Source organism: Miscanthus floridulus, chromosome 9 (genome assembly GCF_019320115.1).
Source record: "Miscanthus floridulus cultivar M001 chromosome 9, ASM1932011v1, whole genome shotgun sequence".
NCBI classification, from domain to species: domain Eukaryota; kingdom Viridiplantae; phylum Streptophyta; class Magnoliopsida; order Poales; family Poaceae; genus Miscanthus; species Miscanthus floridulus.
This window is the reverse complement of record NC_089588.1, coordinates 32,750,724-32,762,308: the sequence shown is the minus strand read 5'-3', so window position 1 is coordinate 32,762,308 and position 11,585 is coordinate 32,750,724.

The window sequence follows — 11,585 nt, the reverse complement described above, 5'->3', positions numbered from 1 at the left end:
AACCTTAGGATCCTACGCACCTTCAAGGCAATGAAGTGAACTATGAGAAATGGAATGCAAAGGCTCAAAACACTATCTTTAGAAGCCTTTGCAAAGATGTGTTTAACCAGATGAGGAACCACAAGGACACCCATGCACTATGGTCGGACATTTGTGCTCTCCATGAGGGAACTAAGAGCAAGCGTGAGGAACACTATCATCTCGTAATAAAAAAGCTTAATTCTTTTGAGATACTTTCTAAAGAGAGTGCCAATGAAATGTACTTATGCTTGAATGTTCTTTTAGAGGAAGTCAATGGGCTTGGACTCACTCAAATGCAACCATCTGATGTTGTAAGAAAAATCTAGAGTGTCCTCCCCATTGATTAATATGGGCATATTGTCATCGTGCTTCATCAAGGTGATCCTTCCACTGCTACACCAACTCAAATCTTGGGAAAGATCAATGCTCATGAGATGTACATGCACATCACACCACAAGATGGCTTATCCTCCACCAAGAAGAAAGACAAAGACTTAGCATTCAAGGCTAGCCAAGAGTAGGGCAAAGCAAGAATTGAGTATGAGTGCTCAAGTGATGATGAAGTTGATGATGCAAGTCTTGCTCTCATCATGAGAAGAACCGCCAAGATGCTAAAGAAGCTCAACAAGAGTGGCATCAAGTTCAATGGCAAGAAAAAGAAGTTCTTCACTAGCACTAGAAGGAAGCCAATATCCAAGATGGATTGCTACAATTGTGGAGAACTTGGTCATCTAGCACATCAATGCACCAAGCCCAAGAAAGACAAGGACAATAAGAAGAACAAGGACAAGAAAGATGACTCAAGTGATGAAGATGAAAAGAAGAAAAATAAGCCATACAAGAAGAAAGATGGCAAGAAGGACTTCCACAAGAAGAAGAAAAATGGGAAGGCATACATCATCGATGATTGGCTCATGGACATTGATTCATCTAGTTGCCCATCCGATGATGATAGTGACAATGAGAAGGTGCCCGCCATTGTGATTGACTCTTCATCATCTTCACCGACATCACCACCATCATCCTCTACACACCTATGCCTTATGGCCAAGGGTGAACAAAAGGTATCAAATGATGATGATAGTAGTGGTGATGATCATGCTAATAATGATGATAGTGATAGTGATGATGATGAATTTGAATCACCTTCATATGATGATATTGTTAAATTGCTAAATCAATATACTAAGATCATTAGAAAGTCAAGAGCTAAGAATGAAAGGCTTGAAATTAAGAATGACTCTCTTTTAGCTAAATGTGATATAGCCAAAAAGGCTAGTGTTGAGCTTAGAGAAGCAAATGATGCTATGTCATCTATTTACACCAGAATTTGGTAGAAGGATCTCAGAAGCTCGTGAGCTCCTAGGATCATGATAGTAGGGGATCGGTTGCGTGCAGATCGAAACCAGCTAATTCGGATGCAACACTAGAATTGGCTTTCTTTAGATAGCGCCAGCAGATAACGACGGAGGGTATGATCGATGCTGAGATGAGACATGTTGGACTCTACAAAAAGGGAAAGATTAGAGTCCAAGTTATCTTAAATTAGGAATGTTTCCGTTATGCCAAAGATTGTATTAAGTCATACTTGAGTAGGGTTCGTCTTAGGCTCCGGGTATAAATACCAAACCCTGGCTATTGTAAAAAAACAACCAATCAATCAAATACAAGTCAATTACTTTTTTCAGCTCTGGCCACCCCTTAGGAGTAGGAGTATAGTAGATCTTGGCGAGTTCTTTAGCAAGTATGGCTGCATCGATCTGGTCGACCTCCACTGCTTGTTGTAAGTACCGTCATGGTTTATACCTCTGTTCGTATGGCTGCATCGATCCGGTCAACCCCCACTATGGCTCTGGTACAAGCTAGTTATTGACTCTTGCCTAATTCAAGTATGGCATGTGTGATTCTGCCTCACACCCCACTGCTTGAATGGGATCAAGGTCAAGTTATTAGCTCTATCTTAGAGTGGCAGTCTTTGGTAGATTCATTAAGTTATCGATATTGCTTATTGCTTTCATTGTTTATCTAATTACAGCAATATCGCTCTGCCCGATTGAGATTGATCTGGATTGGTCTTATATCTTGTTTAACTCATCGTTTGCTAATCTAAAACTGATCTAATCTACATCTTAAGCAATGAGTTATGTTGTTATCGGCTATTCTGCGTCAATCTTAATCGTGCATAGCGTGTGGTTAAGGCATGTTGGATCTTAAGTAGATCTATCGGTTAGCGAGAACCGTTTCATGGCCCATCATCACGGCTAGTGGGATTTTGCCTCTCACCCCACTGTTGGCACCGTGGAGTGGGGATCGTTGGTTGATAGACCCGTTCCTAAGAAGACATGACCTTAACTGTGCGCTATGCCTGAATCGGCTGTTTAGCCGATATCGAATGCTTTCATGAACAGTTCACATCACGAGATTGTTGAAGTAGAGATAAGTTGAAAGATGTGTTAGCCCCATGATCTTGTTATTGTATTATGGCCTGCATGATTCTGCCTCGTGCCGCCACTGATATTAGTAATGAGTTAGGGTCGTCGAGTCTATTGTTGTTTCTATGGCCTGCATGATTCTGCCTCATGCCCCACTGGTCATGGCGATAGATGAGATCTAACATGTTCATTAGATTTATCTTTATTAAATGATTAAGTGATGTTGAATTGTTTCTTTATATAAAAAGGAGTTCGGTTACTCGTAATCATTGGCTCAGTATGGACCGATCATCATTGATATCTTATTGCCATTGATTAATATTTGTTTAAATGATGTTTATCCTGAATGATAACTGATTCTCCTCACACGACCCCATGAGCTCTAACTGACTTATTCTCATGAATATACTGGAATCAGCTATTTAGCCGATTTCCTTTCATATCGGCTTTCACAGCCGTACATTCAGGACTGTTTGGTAACACCGGCAAGTTCTGCCCTTAACTACTGATGAACTTTTTCTCCTTGTCAATTGCAGGGTCAAATGGACTGGCACGCCTCGGGAGGATTGCGTAGAATCGACCACCCCTGCGCTGAAGCTAGGCGGATCTTCTCCATCGAGCGGACCCTTCCAGCTTGCTGCGTGTGTCCTCAGGCACAGGATGAAATTCTATGTCGACACACGTTTCTAGCACGCCTAGTGGGACACCACAATCATCATGGCGGTTCACAACAACGACAGCATCCTTATGGTACATTATGAAGACCTGCCTGATAAAGATAAGGATACCAGCAACAAAGCTACGAAGAATTTCAGAAGAAGTGTTTGTTGTCCTACACCAAAACACATGACAACACAATTATTTAGAAATTTCCACTACCAAGAGTTCTACTACATGGGCAGACAGATACGGTCAAAGCTGAAGACAGGCGTTTCTTTACGGAAGCCATAGACAAGTCTGTTTGTGATGCCATATCAAGCCGCAATGAAGCTTTCATTGACGCATTTCACAACACCACGAAAGAGGCGATTCATGGAATTGTAGTTGGTCAGGTTGGATCGACTTGTTATAATATTCTAGATCTGTCGACACAAGGGACTAATCAAGTCGGTACCAGCCATCAAGAAGCAGCACCAGCCGGTAATGGTGACGTTCAAACACTTTAAGGTTCATCTGAACAAACTCCGGGTACTGCTACAAATTAGATACAGTATAATCCTGGACTGTCAGTACAACTTGTGCAGTAGCCGGTGGGGCAAAGTCAAAACCAGATGATCAATTTTGGCACATCAGGCCACATACCATCATTGGCTCAGAAGATAGCACCATCTGTTTAGAGGATCCGTAGAGATATAGATCCTTATGTCTATAATCAGAGACTTCAAGCAGCAAGCCAGCAAAGGACCCAATAGATTGAGATTCCACAAGGCTATCATTATGGCATGGATTATAACACCCTTCACATGATACCAAATCCAGGATATCAAGGCACGTGGGATTTCAATCCATAGATGGGTCCAGCAAGTGCCGAGGAATCCAAATCCAGCAAGCTGACGAGTTGCTGCTCAAGGTGACCGGGATGATGAAGAATCAGTTCAGTCTGAAGCCAAAAGGAATGACTTTTTCATACAAACGCCCATATCCAGAATGGTATGATTTGGTCACTCTTCCTAGCAAATTATAGGCTCCCAGAATTCACCAAGTTCACTAGTCAAGACAGTACAAGCACCATAGAACATGTCAGTCGGTATCTTACACAATTGGGCGAAGCATCAGTTGAGGATGCCCATCGAGTTTGTTTCTTCTCCTTGTCCCTATCAGGGCCATCCTTCACTTGGTTTTTGTCACTACCAGTCAACTCCATTGCTAATTAGGCTGACCTAGAGAAGAAGTTTCATATATATTTTTACACTAGGGACTGGAGAAAAGAAGATAACTGATTTGACAACCATGAGATAGAGGACTAATGAATCAGGCACTAAGTTTCTTTAGAGATTCTGAGAGACTAGGAATTTGTGCTTCTAATTAAGCTTGGCCGATGATCAGCTAGCATCTTTAGCTATCCAAGGAATGCTGCCAATGTGGAAAGAAAAGCTATTAGGACAAGAATTTGACAACTTGGGTCAATTGGCTCAACGAGTAGCAGCGCTCAATAGCCAATTCCAAAGCATACGTAGAGATACCCGATTCTAGAAGAGTACCTCAGTGGCCGAAGCTTATGATCCATATTTAGTCGATGACGGCTATGAAGATGAAGAAGAGGTTGCTACAGCTGAATGGAATTAGGGCAAGAAGATAGTGATGGTGTCAAATCCTTGGGGAAGAGGAGTTGAGGAGAGTTATGACTTTGATGTTACCAAATTAGACAAGCTCTTCTATTTCTTGCTTGAGAAGGGGTAGATCAAGTTGCCTGATGGTCATAGTCATGTTGCCCCCTGATCAGTTGAAGAACAAGAAGTTCTGCAAATTCCATAACGCTACTTCTCATTCCACTAATGAATGCAGAATCTTCAGGCAGCATATACAGAGAGCTATTCAGCAAGGCAGGCTCAAATTCGATACACCTCGAAAGATGAAAGTCGATGATAATCCTTTCCTAGGAGATCAGAACATGGTTGATGCTGGGCTGTTCAAAGAAAAAACCAAGGTCCTAACATCGACCAAATCGAGGGAAGCTGGGATAGTCGATCCCGAAATGCAAATATCGGCTGATGAGTATAGAGAGATTAGAAGACAGTCGTGCCTAAACAAAAGAGCCGATACGAGCAGAGGAAGACATCGAAAGCAGAGACGTCAAAGCCACGGGTCATATCTCGGATTCTGTTGAATAAATGGCAGTGGCAGAAGGAAAAGGATTATCAATGTTGGTTAAAAGATCAAGCATACCAGCATCAATTAGAAGAAGAGAGGTATGAAAGGGAACAAGCTGAATTACATTGGAATTGTCCCTTCTTTAGGCATTGCTAGAATGAAGGTTTGAAGTTGCCTACCAGACACGACTGTCCAAAATGTAGCAATCAATATCGGGAGTATAGGCAATCTCGAACCAACCGCCGGTATATCCATGCTCAAGATGCATATCATCATAACCACATGGATCGGCGCTTAAAAAATGAAAGTGTTCATGATCGGTTGGGAAAAAGAGTCATTGGACAGGACTGGGCTGATCATGAAGAGGAAGGCACTGAAAGAAGATACACGTGGCAAGAAGGCTAGTGGTGCCCAAGAGATTTGACGAGAAGCCAAAAGAGGAGGGTGCAGCGCCTAAGGAACAAAGAGATGGAACAGGCTCAGGCACCTAGTAAAACTCAAGTATGGCGTACCAATCAAATAGCCAATAGAAAGCAACCATCAGCTAATATCCAAATGGTTTTTCTGTTGCTGTCAGAATTCAGAGTCAGTGGCAAAAGCCAACAGCCGATCCAAGCAGTCGGCTTTGAGAATTTGGATAATCCAATAGATGGCACAAATGGCAAACTAGGATGGGGCTTCACCTCGGCCGATGAATTAGAAGAGATAGATATTGGTCCTGGAGATAGACCTAGGTCAACGTACGTAAGTGCTAAGTTGGATCCTGAGTATAAACTGAGAATTGATTGATTTATTAAAGGAATTCAAAGATTACTTTGCTTGGGAATACTATGAGATGCCTAGTTTAGGACCGATCGATTGTCGAACATCGGTTGCCAATCAAACCATGGACATCGGCCGTTTAAACAAGCTCCAAGGAGATTCAACCTGAACATGCTTGATGATATCAAAAAGGAGACTAAAGGTTGCTAGAAGCAAGATTTATCCGACCGTGTCGATATGCAGAGTGGATATCGAATGTTGTCCCTGTATATGAGAAGAATGGGAAATTGAGGGTTTGCATTGATTTCAGGGATCTAAATAGAGCCACACCTATGGACGGTTATCCAATGCCGATAGCTAACATGTTAGTGGATGCAGCAGCCGGACACAAGGTTATTAGCTTCATGGACGGTAATGCAGGATATAACCAAATTTTCATGGCTAAGGAAGACATAGCAAAGATCGCTTTCAGGTGCCCCTGGCGCAATTGGTCTATTTGAATGGGTCGTAATGACCTTTGGTTTGAAGAATGCCAGTGCAACTTATCAAAGGGCAATGAATTACATTTCCATAAGTTGATCGACAGGATTGATGGAGATTTATATCGATGATGTGATGGTAAAATCCAAGGGATACAAAGAACCCCTAGCTGACTTGCTGAGAAACCTTGGAATGCATGAGGAAGCATGGTTTGAAGATGAATCCTAACAAGTGTGCTTTTGGAGTATCAGCCGAACAATTTTTGGGATTCATGGTTCATGAAAGAGGAATCGAAGTTGGTCAAAAAAGTGTAAAGGCAATTGACGAAGCAGTTCCCCCAACCACCAAAATAGAGTTACAGTCTCTGCTAGGAAAGATTAATTTCATCAGAAGATTCATTTCAAATTTGTTGGGAAGGATCCTGCCATTTTCTCCCTAGCTGAGATTGAAAAGTAATCAAGAATTCACGTGGGGTGACATACAATAGAAGGCGTTTGAAGAAATAAAAGAATATATGAAGTGTCCACCCGTGCTGGTCCCTCCTCAGCAAGGTAAGCCATTTAAGTTGTACATATCGGCTGATGACGAGACAATTGGATCGGCCCTGATGCAAGAATTTGAAGGAAAAGAGAGGGTTGTTTTCTATCTAAGTAGGAGGCTACTGGATCCAGAAACAAGATATTCTCCCACCGAAAGGTTATGCTTATGTTTATATTTCTCTTGCACTAAATTACGACACTACTTATTATCGGCCGAGTGCACTGGTTGTTTCCAAGGCTGATGTGGTTAAGCACATGTTATCAATGCCAATACTAAATGGAAGAATGGGAAAGTGGATTCTTGCGTTATCAGAATTCGACTTGAAGTACGAATCGGCTAAAGTAGTCAAAGGATAGGTAATGGCCGATTTTATCACTCAGCATCACAAGCCAAGCATTAGTTATGCAGAGCCGATGCCCTAGGACACTGTTCTTTGATGGATCATCATGCAAGCAGGGTGGTGGCATTGGTATTGTTATCATTTCACCTCGGGGGGCAAGCTTTGAGTTTGCTTTCCCAGCTGAACCAATGGTTACTAGCAATCAAGCGGAGTATGAGGCTATTCTCAAAGGACTTCAACTTCTCCACGAAGTAAAGGCCGAAGCAATTGAGGTATTTGGAGATTCATAGTTAATTATTAATCAGTTGATTGGCCTATATGAGTGCAAAGAAGAGACTTTGAAAGAATACTATGATGGCTGCCAAAAGTTAATCAAGGAGTTTCTTCACGTCTCTTTCCAACATATCCCGAGAGCGCAAAACCAAGAAGCTAACCATCTGGCTCAAAGTGCATCAGGGTATCGAGTATTTCGGGAAATATTGAGTAGTGAAGCCTCAATTGATGATTGGAGAGTTGAAATAGCCAATTACCTTAGGGATCCATCTCAGAAAGTTACTAGGAAGCTAAGGTATAAGTCAACTAAATATGTTTTGTTGGATGAGCAGTTATATTATAAAATAGTCGACGGAGTGTTGCTCAAATGCTTAAACCAAGAAGAAGCTAAGGTATTGATGGGAGAAGTGCATGAAGGGATATGTGGAGCTCATCAATCGGCTTATAAGATGAAATGGATTATTCGCAGAACTAGGATATTTCTGGCCAATAATACTAGAAGACTATTTTGAATACTACAAAGGATGCCAAGACTATCAACGTTTTGGTAATGTCCAGAAATCACCTGCGTCGGCCATGAACCCAATAATCAAGCCATGGCCGTTTCGGGGCTAGGGAATTGATTGGATTGGCCAGATCTTTCCACCCTCAAGCAAGGGGCATAAGTTCATATTGGTGGCAATAGACTACTTCACCAAATGGGTTGAGGCAGTTCCCCTAAAACAGGTAACTTCAAAAAATATGGTTGATTTTGTCAAGGAGCATATCGTGTATCATTTTGGGGTTCCTCAAACCATCACTACCGATCAAGGGACCATGTTCACATCAGAGGAATTCGGAGATTTTGCTGCCAGTATAGGGATCAAGCTACTAAATTCATCTCCTTACTATGCTCAGGCTAATGGCCAGGTAGAGGCGTCCAATCAAATTATGATTAAGCTATCAAGAAGAAAATTGAGGAACATCCAAGGAAGTGACATTCGACGCTTAATGAGGCATTATGGGCATACAGGATGGCCTGTCATGGATCAATTAAAACATCACCTTACGAACTTGTGTATGGCCATAACACAGTTCTTCCTTGGGAAATTCAGACTGGATCGAGGCGTGTTATGTTACAGAACGATTTGACAGCCGAAGTCTACAAAAATCTTATGATGGATGGCTTAGAAGACTTAAGTTGCCTTAGCTGCGTGCTCTCAAAAATATTGAAGCCAATAAATTGAGTCACAAAATATTACAATAAAAAGGTCAAGAATAAGCAATTTTTTGAAGAGATTTGGTCTAGAAAGTGAAATTACCGATCGGGTCAAAGGACAGCAAGTTCAACAAATGGTCACCCAATTGGAAAGGGCCTTATCAGATCAAACGTTGTGCTCCTAGTAATGCATATATTCTGGAGACACTAGGAGGAGAAGAAGAGTTCGGCCAAGCAATCAATAGGAAATATCTGAAGAAATATTATCCCAGCATTTGGATTAACAGTTAAAAAGCCAATTTGTTCAGTTGACAGCTCTAATAGCCGATGTCAGAAAGGTATCGCCTTTAGTGCAAAAATGAACCCAAAAGAACAAAAGCTGGTACAATGCGTATCGCCTATAGGGGGAAAGCAAGCATGGATGAAGTAATATGCATAATACGAAGTGCGAAAACAAAGGAAAATCATTCATGATGATGGGAATTGTTTTCTAAAAAATCACTTATTACAAGCTACGAGTTGGAGAACAATTTGCTCACTACATCATCGGCCAAAGTATTGAAAGCTACAGAGTTGGCAGCGCTAGAGAATTCCTTAGTCAAACACTCATGATCCTCGGGGGGCACTCATCCAGGAAACCATGAGGAAGAAGCTAAAGATTGTGGCCAGAGCAGACTTGTGTAGTGGCCAACGCTGTGGTAGCACCATGGCGAACACCATGGAGAGCAACCTCCCTAACGCGGTTTGGAATGTCATGCAAACGGATTGCCAGAACAGTGCCCCTGGCATTGACAAACCCCGTCGCATGATCTACGGCTGATCGAAGGCTTTCCAACCGAGCAGTTAGATCTAAAATTCAAAGGAAGGGATGATCAGAAAATCTCGAAAGCAAAAGTTAAGAAAAGCTAAGAAGATTGTGGTAGCCTTCTCACCTATGATTCTGGCTTTAGCCTTGGCCAGTCGTTCCCTCAGGTTGGCCTCAGAGGACGATCGGATTTGAATCATGGACTGAGCCGATTCCGCGAGGGAAAGGCAGTTGGATAGACTCTGATCAGTCCGATCGATGGAAGCAATTAGATCGACATCATGGATCTACCTTCTCGGATAACTAGGGAGCTGGCAATGAATCAGTGTTGAGGATGATCCCGACGGCTGAGCTGGGTTGACCCTGTGCTCCGGAACGATGGGGACATCCCGAGTGGCACCTTCTCGGCGATGAAGGCGCTGGCGTGATGATGCGGGCTCGTTAAGAGCCTCCTCAGCAGGTCTCTTGCTGTTCTCCATGATCTCAAACCTACAGAAGAGCAGGAACTATACTAAGGACGTAGAAGGTTTGAGACAAGACAGGTAGCATTCTAAGCCCCAGCCATGGTCCATATATATAGCCCGGGGAGGCAAGGAGATGGATTTAGCCGAGGATGTGAAAACTGAAAACAGATACGGAAACAGATCGGCATTCTAGATTTTAGGGGATAGATAATGAAGAGATAACAGATTCGGGCTTATTGCTTCCCCAGATTATGAAACATCATGGGATGAGTGGGATGAGTACAAAGAATTTACATTGACCAGAAATTAACCCCCCAAGACTTCTTTGGATTGAAGGGAGTCTGGGTCCCCACGAGGCCGAAGGTTATCAAGAATTAAGTCACATTAGCCAGTTAGCAAACTTATGTCAGAAGAAAGGGAAAGGCCGCCCACTTAACAGACGCCTAACTAGTCTCTCGGTGACTAGGAATTGCGGGAAAGAAGCCTGTGGCTCTCCCAGGGGGCGTTTGATGAAGCAAACAAGGGAAAAGTGTCCACACATTCTAGCCCTAGCAAACACTAGAACAGCTCTGCGAGCCTAGGTGAGAAGACACAGGCGATATCACAAGACTTCTTCTAGCCGCAGCAGCTGATTCTCTTGCTCGACAAGATGTTAGAATGAGCGACACAATCACCCTACGCACAAGAATTCTTCTAACCACTCAAGATCTTCATAGCAAAGATGATGAACCATGGAGGGTCCGGTGAAGTCAGAGCTCAAGAGGGTAGGAAGAAGAGAAACATAGCTGAATAGTTGAGTTGCTCTCGCCTGGGGTCGGATAGGCATTTTATAGCTAGCCCTAGGAAGATGAATCCAAGTGCCCATGAAATAGTGATGCTCTTGTAAGAAGTTTTGAGGCATGGGCTCATGAATGGACGCGAGCGGCGACAAATAGTGGGCCCCAGATCAAGGTTCTCTACCCGTGACTGTAGACCAATTAGGGATGCAGACATGATAATTTTGGAATAAAATTACTTTTATCCCAAAATTGGGGGCATGTGTTTACACCAGAATTTGGTAGAAGTATCTCAGAAGCCCAGGAGCTCCCAGGATCATGACAGCAGGGGATTAGTTGCGTGCAGGTCAAAACCAGCTGATTCAGATGCAACGCTAGAATCAGCTTTCTTCAGATAGCGCCAGCAGATAACGACAGAGGCTATGATCGGCGCTGAGACGAAACATGCTGGACTCTACAAAAAGGGAAACATTAGAGTCCAAGTTATCTTAAATTAGGAATGTTTCCATTATGCCAAAGATTGTATTAAGTCATACTCAAGTAGGGTTTGTCTTAGGCTTCGAGTATAAATACCAAACCCCAGCTATTGTAAAAAAACAACCAATCAATCAAATACAAGTCAATTACTTTTTTTTGGCTCCGGCCACCCCTTAGGAGTAGGAGTAGAGTAGATCTCGGCGAGT